The following is a 12167-nucleotide window of genomic DNA, read 5'->3' as shown; positions in this document are numbered from 1 at the left end:
GAACCCAAAAGTTACGAACAGCAAGGAAATTGTTACGGCAGGAAGGAGCACAGAATGTCGACTTCGACTATGACACTTAAGATCCATGGCCTGCGCACATTGGAATCTAAGACAAGGAAAGCCATGACTTATTAGCCAGGAAGGTCTGAAATTAATCAGCATGACTGTTCTTGGAACTATGTCAACAATGAGCAATATTTGACCTCTTTGAATTGCACTATATAGCGGGTTAACTTCATTAGTTACCCGTTGGATTCCTGCTAACTGCTAAATTGCGACAGCCTGTCCGGGACTGCATTTTTAGCAGAAAGAGCCTTGCAAACTGGATAGAAAGTTCTACTTTTTTTCTAAAAATATTTTCAATGATTTTTTAAATACCAAAGGTGGACCACTTTGCAAAAAGGCAGGCCATTTCTAATGTACTTTTTTATAAGTGCAGCTGCATATTGAAATTGCTTGTGAAAAATTGGAGATAGAGTAGATGCTTGGTCTCTTGGATAATAAGGTGTGCCTCAAGTCTCAAATTTCTCTGTCCAACTTTGGTTTGAAAATATTGCCACTTTGCACTGTCTGCAAGTCTGCCTAGGAGCCCGCATCTTGCCTGTGAAGCACTAGCGCTTTCTAGAACACCGTATCTAAGACTTGTCCTGTCAATGGATTTGGCAGCAAATTATTACTTCACATATTTCATTTGAAGTTAGGCCTCAATGTTTACTAAAAGTTTACGCTTCTAGTTTTGTATTTATCACATAGTTGGATTATGGGTAAGTTCGTTTCTGCCACTAAGTAGGTCCTAACTGTTCCTTTGGCCATTATAATCTAGCAGTTTTGAGAACCAACCGACAGCTCGGTTCTATCGCTTTGTAGAGCCTCTAGTTGAGAGGCTACCTACCGGGCTCAGTACTCTCCTTTTTAAGATAAAGCCAGTGGGATGTGTTCTTCCCGTGATCGACTTTTTTTTAGCAGTTTGCATTTTCAGGATCCTTCCATTGTATGCTTGTTTGTTTTCGCCACTGTGGCCTGATTTCGGTGTTAGGTAAGGTATAAACAGGAGGTAAAATGACCATTTTTCATCCTTCTCATCTGTCATTCCCTGTCTCTAATCATACAAACCTCTATGGAGGAGCCAGTGACAGCGATTATGCTACACTTATCCTAAACTTTGTGTTGTACAAGTGCCACTAACAATAACTTAGGATTATTTTAGACATTTTCCATAAAAAGAAACAGACATCTTCGATCTGGTCAACCATGGTCGAGTTGTAGATAACTGACTGTAGTGGGGAAAAAAAACATCACCTATGACAGAAGTGGAAAGTTTCAGAGGCAAGTGCATGAATTAGGAGCTCATTGGTGGGAAAACCGGAAAACAAGATTTTCCCTTGGATTGTACCTTCTTACTTGACAAACTTTGCGAAATTTAACATTCTGCAAAGATTGTTTTTCGTACCATACTATTCTTTGTTTGGAGCATCTCAGCATTCTGAGCGTACATGAAAACAAAATAATTTTATTTTTTGGGTTGTTCTGTGTACATCAAAGTTGGTTACTGTTAGGTGGTCTCATGTCGTGGGCTCTTGAAGACCCAAACCCTGATGCTATAAGCAACAGAGCTTTGTATATGACCCTCAATTCGAGAATTTTCATTCATATACTCTTCATATAATTTACATTCTTGTGCTACCACACGTTCTATCATTGACGAATGGAGTACTATCTACATCTTGTTTATGTAACTTGTGGTATTCATCGAAACTATGATTCTCCTTGTTGCTATTATTAAAACTTCCGGGTCAAGTAACTCTTCTTGCAGAAGAACTCTATCAGATTCCCGCACATTTACGTTACAAAGATTTGTACAGATATCAGTATACATTTATTTACATGCTTGATTCCTGCTATACCCATCTCTTAATCTTTACCTTCTCTTCAAAATTCAAACTAACGTGAACTCATTGTTCATCTCCTATCACTTCTGTTTTCTACATTCACACACCTATCTGATGGTGTATCACGCGCTGCAGCCGTATCACCCCAGTTGTGTATGTGCGGATGCCATCCTCCCCCGACGATAGCCTGAGGCCGTAGGTGGAGCTGGTGTGGTGACCAAGGTGGCACAAGGAATCTACGGGGAGATGGAGCACCTGGACTGTGCAGGCCTTCTCCAAGTTTGGTGTGGCGTGGAGCTGGGAAGGGAGATCGATTGTGAAGTTGCCATACCCATCAGTCGTTGCAAATGCAGAGTTGGCCACTGGGTTGGGACCTTCAGTTTCACAGATTACTGCTACCTTAGCACCTGCTTCAGAGAGATAACACAGTTCATCACTCAACGTTATAGTATTTTGTGAATTTACAAAGTACCACTTAATGTGTCATTGCCCATGATATCACTATCGTGTTGATAGTATTTTTGACTTTGACACTTTGCGCGACAGTATTAGTCAGAATTTTTCCAATGGCAAAAAAAATCTGGAAAAACCTTAACATCAATTCGTCCAACATGGGCAGGCACATCAGGAATCTTTACAAATGGAGAATCCATTAGCAAACTCCTACCCAGGGTTCAAAATTTTGCTAGGTTTTTTTTTCGTCTGCAGGAGAAATTCGCAAAATTCAGGTAAAATCTCAAAAATTTCAGACAAAGTGACCCAATCAAAATTCATAGTTTTCGGCCAAAATTTGATTGAAATTCTGCTAAAATTTCGTCAGGCTGACAACATATTTCGACAAAAAGGCAAATAATTGCAATATGCGTCACAATCAATCTAACTAAACATGTAAACAAAGAATATCCGTAAGCATCGCTGACAGTTCATTAATCATCACAGGTTATTCTACTTTCAGTTTGCACAGATGGATCACAAATAGTAAGGTTATTCTGCTTTTAGTTTGCACCGATGGCTGGTGAACAAATAAAGAAATAACAGTTAGTTCCAACTTAGTTGATTGCCCACTCTGAGCCTTGTGCCCAGTGACATGTTCGGCTAATACAACCCCAAATGAGTAACATTAGTCTTCTCAGTTATTTGCCCACTCTGAGCATATTCAGGTGCTAGATAAATGCGCATAATCAAACCGCATTTCACTTTGGTATTTAGGCACTCTGAATTCATCAGCACTGGCATGATTTTGCCGTTTTGCCAGTATCAACAAAAGAGGGAAAAGGAAAACGGTAAGATGGGCAGCTGAGTGTTGATCTTGACGAGGGTAACGCCTGCATCCCAGAACCTCTGGATGACAATGGCTTTAGCGGGGTCGCGGACAAGGACGACGGTGGGGTGGTCCTCGCTGGCACCGGCGTTGTCACCGCCGCTCAGGTGGGAAGGGACGACGGATGAGGGAGGCAGTCGCAAGAGGATATAGCCACACAGGAGACTCGGCAACTAGGGTGAGGCAAGAGGATAAGGTGAAGAAAATTTTAAATTTTGTGAAAGTCGGCTCCACATTTGGAGGAGACAGGGATAAATTTAGAATGTGCTCGTGCTGCTCTATCGATTGAGACTGGGTTCATTTAAACTAGACCGAAATTTTTTAACGGAAAATTTCGATCTGAGTCGAAATTAGCGAAAGTCGCAAAATTTCACTGAATTTTTTTTTCCTTGCTCCTACTCACGCGCTGACACCTCGCAAAATGCGAAACTGAAATCGCGGTACGGCCGTTGATGCAGACAAAATGAAGGGGCGATGATATTCATCCGTTCTAAAGATGCAACAGGCGAGTAACTCTCCATCGCAGAATGAGTTTTATATATGGAGGTGTCAGTAATCACGCCTTAACATTAAAGCGGCTTTTAAGATCGCTTTTGGTCCGTGCTGACAGCACCAGGGCAGAAGGAGTGCATCTCGACCAAACAAACAGCACTGCCATTGTACGTATCAAATCAGACAGTGGCTAGCTAGATAAGTTAGAGAGCTCGTTTTCATTGGAGCCATTTGTCTGCATGATGCCTCGCAGAAAGGACCAGAACTGATCAGGATCGGCACTAGACCAGAGTCCTTTCGCCCAAAGCATGCTAATGGGTAGACAGGCAGCTAGATTTGACCAGACAACGGAGAATTAGGCGAGCTAACCGTGTCCACAAAGAAAAAAAAAAACTGCTGGGATAACGTTGACCGGCAGTAATATTAGGTGCATTTGGTTTACCGTATCGTACCTTAATGAAAGAAAAATAGGATTTTTATCATAAAAGGCTATTTTTTCAGAAATTTTAGACCAAAGGTGGATAGGATCAGGACTGGTCGATTTCAGTGGTCCAGCGAAACTAAAATAGAGACTCAAGATATTTATATATCAATTATAAATACAATTTTGGGCATTAAATTTTATTCAAGTATCCTTTCTGGGACTATCAACTCGTCATCTTATTTCTTTTTCTTTTTTTATTTTTTCGCTGCTAGATACATATTTTCTATATGTCATATTATCACATAATGATAATTGGGTTAAAATAGTCCTAACAATTGAAATAAAAAAGTCATCAACAGTTGACAAACTAGAGCAAAGCTATAAAAGAATTAAATCAAATAAACGAAATCACCCAGTTAGATATTAGCCCTTGATTCGATTGAGCATGAGGACTATGCCTGTTGGCGATCGGGAGAAGAGGAGAGGGGAACAGGCGAACAATGGCTTACCACGATCGAGGTTGGGGATTAGACCTTCGTCAATTTTGGACGATCGATCTTGAGCTTCGGGAGGTGGAGCATCAGGTGAGCTGATGTAGACTTGTTGTTTTGGACGGAGACACGGAGAGGTTGAGAGGAGGAGAGGGGAACCGATGAAGATCATGATCGCTACTACTGCTGGGAATTAGAATTGGTTTTATTGGGGTCGACGATAGCATGACTATAGTACCACATGATCAGGCTTGTGCACGATGCTTCATTAATTTAGAAACGATCCATCATTCATAGTTTGACTAGGTTAGGTTATTAGGTAACATAATGTTGGGTCTTAAGCTATTTGTAGATTTGAATATTCACTTGGGCTTGGTTGCTACTTGCTAGCAAGCTGTGCAGTATACAAACTTAGAATGGATTGGTAGGTAGCAGAATAGGCTATTATATATACATACCTGGTTGGAAGGCCCCTGAATTTTGGGGCCATAGAGCGGTTGCCCCACCCGCCCTACCCTAGGGCCGACCTTGGATGGAATCGCTCCGTCCAAGTTTTTTTAAGTCAGCTGGGTGTTTGGTTCGCAGACAGGGCCATCCAACCGAAGAGAATATTCCTCTAGATTTTGGAAGAGCCAATACAGAAAAAAGGACTGAATGAGGCTGCCAGCGTTAGTTGGCGGGTGAGGCTTCCATACGTGTGATTTTATATTTTTTTATTTAAGTCTTGATTTTATATGGGAGTATAAGAGTGGTTTAGAAATTTTAAACATTTTCATGGGAAAATAAAGCTCATTAGCAGCCTATTTTAATTAGTTTGATTAAAAAAAGCGAGCCAATATTTGATTAAAAAAAGCGAGCCAATGTTTAATTAAAATTCTCTAAATAAGCCTACTTTTATAATTTCTAGTAATTTTTAATGCCTCAAATAAATTCTCAAAAATCTGGAAAAAAATAGTAATAATCTTCTCATGTGATGTACTAATTTATAAAAAAAAAATTCAATGTTAGGTTATTTGGTGAAAAAATAAGTTCACTGGTAATACTCCATTTATATACATTTTTATAATTTCATGTGATATTTTCTCTTTATTTCAGTTTGAATTCAAACAAATTCAAATATGCATAAATTCATCTAAATACTTATGAAAAGCACCTACAAACTCAGCTCATCTAAAACATCTAAGCAAACAAAAAATTGGCTCATTCTACCAGTTTAATCTCACCAACCAAATAAAAAACTAACTCATCACATTTATCCAACCAAACAGAAAATTAAATCATCTCATACTAAAAACAGAAATAGCTCTATCATATCCAAGTTTGCCTTCTAACCAAATACATCCTTAGTTGCGACAGGTTTGTGAACCTTACCTAATTCCTCCTCGGTGTTGATATGGAGCACAGATATACTTGAACAAGTATTCCTTCTTACTACTTAATTTGTTTGGTTATGTTTCTTCCACTGAATTTCGTATCATAAGCCCAATGTATCATATTCTATGGCCAAGTAAACACCAAGAATGTAGCCTTTCTTTTATCCTGACTCGGCCCCATTACGACCCCAAGACTTGCAAGCTTTGTCTGCCTAGGTACAGCTCAGCTGTGTTAAAAGTGAAAAAAAAGGTCTGTTCTATTGGCTCGGCAAGGCAACATCGGTAGCATCGAAATGTCGTGCTGCGACAAGAGATCAAGAACAATTAATCACATACGTACGTCGTAGTTTATTACCGACTATGGCTGGAAAAATTAGGACGAGTTTCCTTTTGTCACTACTACATAATATGTCTTCAGTAATAATTTAAAATTTGTCACTAATAGTAATTTTAAATCGTCATTGATTACTCGATGCTACAGTTTTAGAGCCAGCACTGAAAAATCCCATCACTATTGGTTCGTAGCTTTAATCGATAGTGATACGTAGTTTCCTAGGTAAAAAAAAAGAAATAAATGAGCTAGCTCAATTCAAGGCAGCTCGGCTGCCACTCTTATCATCGCTCGATATGGTGCTCCCGTCGCCACCGCCGTTATCGTATATTCAAATTGGCTCATCTCAATATAAGAACAGATCAACTCATCCCATCCATACGAACACATCTCACGATCAAATTGAATAAATTGACTCATCTCACAATCAAATCAAACATAAGGTGACTCATCTCACAATCAAATCAAACAAATCGAACACAAGGATGAGGCCCCCGCGCTCGACCTCGCTCGCACCCTACTTGCTGCCGCCACCACAACTTGCGCCTTGCTGCCGCCGCCACCCGCGAAGGGAGGAGGGGGAATAATTCCAGCAGGAAGAAAGAAGAAGAGTCTCACACATTTGCTTCTACTTGCGAATGGAGGTAGGACTTCTCGCAGTACATCAAGGCCGAGTAGGACTGCGGCCGTAGGTTCTTGAGCTCCTGCATGCGCGTGCAGCAACCATACGTTAGCACCAACCTAACCAAGAAGCGAGGGCAGCAACCAGGGCTCTCGAGAAACCCGGATCTTTGCACTCCAATTCGGACGAAAAGAAAAAAAAGATGAACTTGCATGTGACAGGATCAATTCGGATCCAAGCGGGGGATGCTAACCTGGAGCGCCTTGACGAAGGTCTTGTTGCGCTCTATAGATGCCTCATCGGCGGTGGTGGGCGCAGACCCCACCCCCACCCTGATAGGCCGCCACAGCTCCTGTTGCATGTCCTCGATCCTCTTCTTGGTGGGCAATGAGAGCGGAGGGGCCAAGGCATGTGGGGACGAAGCAAGGAGTGGACGAAGCCAAGGCATGAGAGCACAAAGGTTTGAGAGCAGAAGGATAAGTAGATGAGAGAGGAGGTGGAGCGGATAAAGGATGATCTGCTTGAAAATATTTATTGGGCGAACAGACATGAGCCAAAAGCGATTTGAACCAAAAATTCGGGTCCAGTAATAAGTGGCAGTTCATGGTTAGAACTGGCGTTGATATCGATTATCAATGCTGATTTATAATACAAACCGATACTAATAATTCGTATCAGTGCCAATTCTTAGCAGCTTCATCATAATTCAAATGCAGGAGATTAAGAATCGATAATAATATTTGTACTGCCGATTTTTACATAACCGGTAGTGAGAAGCTGCTATTTATAAACAGTTATGTAGTAGTGTGGGCATCTGACACGAGTGAGGTTCAACTGATTGGACATTTGGACCACGAACCTTAAACATCTACGTATCGCAATGCAGTTTCCCATTCCATTGTACAACTCCGTCGACCCCACTCGATCCATTACAGTGTACGTTCCTCCCAACAGCCGCCCTACCGGAATTAGCGATGCAGCAATTACGCATTACGTCCGTGCACAAAAAGCCGGTAAACCCAAGCCTTCACCGACATTAAACGCTCACCAAACGCTCTAGCTCTTGCGAGCCCTTCAACCGGTACCGGTACTCCTCGTGATCCCGTTGCTTTCGCGACCTGCTGCGTTTCACATGTGACCGAGCCAACTCCAAAATGGGTCGAAAAGTACGTCGTCTCGACGGCTAATCAAGCTCGCATAAACCCCAATTGCGCTACTAGAATCTGGAGGCCACGGGAGGAGGTTGCAACGTCGTCGTGTACTCTCTCTTAGAGAGAGGAGACCACTATGGTGTCTTGTTTTTATACACAGAAAGCATGATCACTGTTGGTATTAAATTTTGTTATTATTGGTTTTGGAACCAATAATGTTTACTCGACAATAAAAATTGAGATATATCATTACCGGGTCTAGAACTGCTAGTGATAGGTGTTCTAAGGAAAAAAAAAAAAGAAACAAGCTATCTCGAAATCGAGTCAGCTCGGTTGCCGTCACCGCTAGCACGCTTCGCCCCTGTTGCCGTGCCACAGCTCGGCCTTGTTCCGTCCTGTACAAGAAAACGCGACGACACGAAGGTCGCCGCCATAGCACACATGCCTATCACAGAGCAGCACACCATCCCGAGAGCCGCCGACGCGCATTGTCCCGCATACGCCGCCGCACGCCCACGCGCCGTTGCTGCTGTGTGCCGCCGTTGTGCACCATGTCGTGCCCGTGTGTCCTCCGCGCCACTAGCCAGCCGGCCCGTAGCTCCTCCGCATCGCCGCCGCTCGGCCAAGAAGCCCTGTTGTGCCCTTGCTCTCTCGCTGATGAGCCCTGACTCCCATCGCAGGCTAGCGCATCACGCTGCCCTCTCTCCTTCCCGAGATCTCAGCGGCACTCTCTTGCGCACGCCTCTGCCTCCTCCTTATGCCTACCGCCCTAGCGAGAACTATGGCCGGATCCCCGCTGGATCTCGCTGTGGATCTCGTAAGGGGAGGAGGGCCGATGGGGGAGGGGCGAGGGGAGGAGGAGGCTGCCTCGCGCGTTCGGAGGGAGTGGAGATCTAGAGCTCGGAGAGAGGCGGAGATGGGAGGGAGGAGCTAAGAAGAGAGGTAGAGGAGGGTAGGAGGAGCTGAGGAGAGAGAGAGAGATGGGGAGGGCTACGCGTAATTGGATAAGACATAGAGAGTGAGCCGCGCCATATGTCAGGGTACGAGCCAAAACTATAATCCATCAAAAGTATGGGTCCGGACATGGCTTCACTACTAGTTAGTATTAAAAACCGATAGGGTTAGTATCCCTGCTGATTTTAATTATGAACCGGCAATAAAGATTATTAAAAAACTGATAGTGATGTATTGATGATGCTAGTTTGGTATGAATCGGTACTGATGACGTATTAGTGTCGGTTTTAACCGAAGCAACTTTGATGAGGTGCTATTTATGATAGGTTGTAGTCCGTTCTTACCCGTCCAACAGCTACCGCCGCCGCGAACAGGATTGGTCGTCTCTGAATGATTGGAGGGGAATTTTGCAAGGCAGATGTTGTTGCGTAAGCCGTAGAACGATCATTCGTTTCGTTCGTAATGTATCGGTTCTTTCAGGGCGTACTGTGGAGTTTATGCGACAATCTGGAGGCCGGTTCCGGCAGATATAGGTCGATTACATCAGGGAAGAATCGTCCGGAATGCGTATTTTTAATGGCAGTTGGGTTTGGAATATAAACGTCTAAACGTCTAAACGCCCAAAGTATTGTAACAGAAGAATTTCTAAGCCTGTGGCTTGTGAAGTTGATGAAAGAAAAGTTATTGCAAATGGCCCAATGATATCTTAGCTAGGTCCTACTGTTGCACCTGTCAAACCTGACGTTACGTGTTGAGATTTTGAGAAAAACTATTGCATTATTACGTGTTATATATGCACAACAGCAAAAGGATAGACGACTACAGCGAAGGAATGGGTGAAATAGAGTAACTAACGCTACTACCAAAGAAGTTAAAGCGAGGGAGTTGATCATACAGCATCCAATTCAACCTGGTGTTCCAAAAGCACAAGAAAGCGATGAATTTGAGAGAGCAAAGAGCCGGTCTGTTACCTGGCAGCTCGAAGGCGAGGACGGAGCCGGGCCGGAGGCAGAGCTCGCAGGCGACCTGCCCGGACACGGACACGGACGACACCCGCTCCTCGCCGTACCCCGCAATGCGCGCGAGCTCCGCGGGCGAAAAGTACAGCTCCATCAGCTCCACCGGCAACGCTTCCTCCGCCGCCGCCACTGCTCTGGCCGCCGCCACGGCCATGAAGAGGAGAACAGGAAGCAAGAGGACATGCGCTCTTCTCCGCGCCATGCTGTTGGGTTTCGACCGAACGAATGAACGATGCGGTGGTGCGTGGGGTGGGGGGGGGGGTGGGGGGAGGGAGGGAGGGAGGGAATAAGAGTGCGGTTGCGATGGTTCGGTTGGCCGGTCATGTTGACTTGGAAACGAAGGGCGTGCGTGGTTCGCCCGCATGTATACATCTGAGGCGTCTGCGTGTCTGCGTGCGAGTGCGTGGGGTCCATGGCAACTGACGAGGGCAGGAGAGAGGAACAAGTCAGTCACGCGTCCGAGTGGTTCCGGTGTCGTGTGGTGGTTCGAGTGTGAGGTGTTGGCGGCACGTCCCATGTTGGATTTGTTCCTCTCTCCCTATGGGCCGGTAGGCCTGTAATAGGTTGGGCTTAAAACAGATCTCTTTTTTGGTTGGGTTACAATCGGGTTTGCTTTGACTGGGTGAGAGAGAGCTAACGCAGCTATCAGGGTGGGTTGGATTGGATTTGCTTAAAACAGTGGGGCTGGCGGGCTGCTATGGGTTCTTTTGTTTCAGGTTCGTTTGGGTTCAACCAATTCTATAGTGTTCTTCGTGAATTATATTACCTATCATGAAACTTATGATAAAGACTACTTTTTCATTGTGCGGACGTGCTGGCATGTACACCACATCAACGTCTGACGCCGTTCACGCACCCATCCGTTACACTCCACGTGAGAGCAACTCCTGTAGATAACTGTCTCACACGGGTTTCACAATCCCATGTGACTTCTCGTGAAACGAAGTCTCTCATCTCGTTGAGAACCACTAAAGACACCATGCTCTTTCCCTTTCCCTCCAAGCTCTCTACGATATCAATCCCAAATTGAGCATCGCAAGTCCACGAGTCCCTCTCTTTCCATAGTGCTCTACATCCTCAGGAACTAAATCCAGCAGCGCGCATCCATCCCGATGACTTGATGCACCATCGCCGCCTTCATAGTGCTCTACATCCTTGGCCTCACACTACTCACCATGAGTGTCGCCGTCCCGGACCTCAAGCTTCCTAGCGCCGACGGTGCCATGGGCTAGAGCGTTGTCTTCTTCGCCGCTCTTTACCTTGTCACATCAGCATCGATGGCATCAAGCCCTACATCTCTTCCTCTGGTGCCAACCAATTTGACGACGCCAACCCACGTGAGCATCAAAGCAAGAGTTTAGATGCTTTTGCATTTCAATTAAAACCAATATGCGTTTTGAGTTTTGATGGATTTGCTTTTCAATTAAAACAAATTTGCTTTCTGAGTTTAGATGGATTAGCTTTTCTAAGTTCATACGGATTTTGCTTTCTAGTCTTTTCTAATTTGCTCTTGAAAATATTCTATTTGCTCTTCCAAATAATGATGATTTTGCTTATCAGATTGAAACAGTTTGCTTATTAGGTTGGAGTAAAGCACAAAACTACTCTTTGAATTTGTATGGATTTTCTTTTTAATTTGAAACAATTTGCTTGTGGATTGATGACAAATTCCGCACTGGGTTTGCTTATTAGATTGTATAGATTTTGCTTGCGTGCGTGCAGAAACTTGCTTTTCCAAATTGTATAGACTTTCTTTCATATTGGCAGCAATTGTTCCTCAAATTAGTCAACGGTTTCTTTTTTGACATAAATTTGATTTTTACACCCAATATGGTGGATGAGTGAAGGGAGAAGGAAGGACCAATTGCTAATTTGCCACCGTTAAAAATGAGCTTTGTTTATTTGTCACTTGATCTATAGTTATAAATTCAGAGGATCTATTTGTCATTAGCTTTGATTGCATTATAATAAGGTAATGACTTGTTTTCGAGGCATGTGTTCAGCGCGTGGTCGGCTTCCACCTCGCGACGCCCGATTGGGATAGCGTGGCCGCTGCACGCCCGCACCGTGCGCCGTTTGGCCTGTGCTCAACGCGAGACG

At 44.0% G+C, this 12167-nt stretch overlaps 1 pseudogene; it reads right to left on the bottom strand.

The window, feature by feature from the left end:
- Window positions 1-1745: 1745 nt before the first annotated feature.
- On the bottom strand, window positions 1746-10320 carry LOC133903486 (uncharacterized; annotated as a pseudogene).
- Between the last annotated feature and the right edge of the window lie 1847 nt (window positions 10321-12167).

This window comes from Phragmites australis, chromosome 21, assembly GCF_958298935.1.
Source record: "Phragmites australis chromosome 21, lpPhrAust1.1, whole genome shotgun sequence".
Classification (NCBI taxonomy): domain Eukaryota; kingdom Viridiplantae; phylum Streptophyta; class Magnoliopsida; order Poales; family Poaceae; genus Phragmites; species Phragmites australis.
This window is presented reverse-complemented; position numbering and strand designations above follow the sequence as displayed.